The sequence below is a fragment of the Lissotriton vulgaris genome, unplaced genomic scaffold (genome assembly GCF_964263255.1).
Source record: "Lissotriton vulgaris unplaced genomic scaffold, aLisVul1.2 SCAFFOLD_2457, whole genome shotgun sequence".
Taxonomy (NCBI): Eukaryota; Metazoa; Chordata; class Amphibia; order Caudata; family Salamandridae; genus Lissotriton; species Lissotriton vulgaris.
The window spans coordinates 103,943-106,119 of NW_028242380.1; the positions used below are offsets into that span (position 1 = coordinate 103,943).

The 2,177-nt window shown below is 41.2% G+C and overlaps 1 pseudogene; it reads left to right on the forward strand.

Annotated features, from left to right (window-relative positions):
• Window positions 1-215: 215 nt before the first annotated feature.
• LOC147668984 (uncharacterized) lies at window positions 216-1,526 on the forward strand (annotated as a pseudogene).
• The last annotated feature ends 651 nt before the right edge of the window (window positions 1,527-2,177 follow it).

Here is a 2,177-nt window from a genome sequence, read left to right on the forward strand (position 1 = left end):
ACTGAAGCTGGCTACAGGGAATTCGGAAGATCAGAAGAGTAACACAGGAGAGACCACGCAGATGCTCTGAATTTGACAAAGTCTTCCATGCTAACTCAGCTTTAATGAGACAGTAGAGTGACTTACCGTAGCAACTCCAACTTAGTAACACTACTCTTAGGAGATTTCACACCAATTTAGTTCAAACAATAAATATATGTTAGGAAACTTTACTAATGAATCTTGAAAAGAAACACAGTGAGAAAAGGCCAAATAAAGTTACTCTGTGCAACAAAACCTTTTCCTTTAATTTAGGTCTTGTGAGACACCAGTTATTTCACTCTGGGGAGAAGCCATACAAATGCACTACATGTGAGAAAGCGTTTAAAAGAAGTGAATCTCTGAGGCAACACGAAGCAAGTCACTCAGGGCTAAGACCCTATATATGTTCAAAATGTGGCAAAACCTTAATTTCATAACAACATCTCTCACAACATGAAAAATACCATTCCAAAGTAAAAACACATCAATGTTCTGAATGCGACAAAGCTTTCTTTTTCAGGAAATCTTTATTGAACCATCACAGAGTCCAATCTGGACAGAGACCACATAAATGTACTGAATGTAACAAGTCTTTTGCTGTAAAAGGAACCTTCATGCGCCACCAGAAAGTCCACACTGGGGAAAAACGTTACAAATGTACTGATTGTGACAAAGCTTTCCATGTAAATGATCTTCTACAGATACACCAAGCACACCACACAGGGTTAAGACCACACAAATGTACTGAGTGTGAGAAGGCTTTTCTTACAAAACACCAACTCTGGCAGCATCACAACACCCACACTGGGGAAAAACTTTATAAATGTGCTGAGTGCAGCAAAGCCTTCAGTACAAAATCCATTCTTAAGTGTCACCAAGCACGCCACACAGGACTAAGGTCATTTAAATGCCTGCAGTGTGACAAAGCCTTCAGTGAGAAAGGACAACTAAGGTGGCACCAGATAATTCATAGTGACGAGAAATCCTATAAATGCACAGAGTGTGACACGGCTTTCTTTAGAAAGCACCAGCTAATAGTGCACTGCAGAATACACAATGGGGAAAAACCATATGAGTGCATGCAATGTGAAGACAAGGCTTATAGATCACAGGGACAACTAACACGGCACCAGAAATTACACTCTGGGGTAAAACCACATAAATGCTCAGAATGTGAAAAGGCTTTCATTGCTAAATAATATCTATTGATTCACCAGAGAATCCATACTGGTGAGAAACCATATAAGTGTTCTAAGTGTGACAAAGCTTTTATTAAAAACAGAGCATTAATAGAGCATAAGAGAACCCATAGCGGTGAGAAGCCATATCCATGTACTGAATGCGACAAAGCTTTCACTACAAAGTCCCATCTAACAATACACCATCGATGCCACACAGGGGTAAAACCATATAAATGTACTGAGTGCAAGAAGGCTTTCAGTACCAGCGCCTACTTAAACCTGCACAAGAAAATCCACACTTGTGAGATTGGAGAGAAGAGATAATTTAATCTTTTTTTTTTTTTGCAGAACCAGTGTCGTATTGCTCTTGTTAAAAACTGTTTAATTGGAATCCTCATTGATTTTCTGGTGCAGCAACATACTGTAGCACTCAGATCAGCTCGGAGTGAACTGCCAAGAATTAGCATATGTACATGACATCAAGTCCTATATCTCATGAAGATGACTTGCAGCTGCTGTGAGGGATGCATCTTGGAAATTATGTCCAAGACTGACGGCAGTCTAGGACATAATTTCGACTTCTCACAGAACAGTGATCCTGGCATAACGGGTGATCCATCCTGTATTATTTGAGGCACACATGGTTTAATCGTCTTTCCGCTATTGTAATGGGTGGCACCCTTGATATATTTTATGCACGCTTGACCTAATCTTTGCATTTCCTTAAATAGGTGCCGCTGCCTGCTTGAAGCGCTACCACCACTTTGTTTTTAAAAATTGTACTTGCTTTGAATTTTACAGTCACAAATATAATTGATGCACTGCTTATTTTAAAAACGTTACTAACGGCGCCAAGGCCCGCTGCCGCACCAGCTCGACTCTCTTCCTGGTGGAGTCGCCACCCGAGCGCCAATCAGAGAAGAGGGGGAGGGGCTGGGGCTGCCACGGGATGCAAAAGCTGCTAGCAGCGCGGGA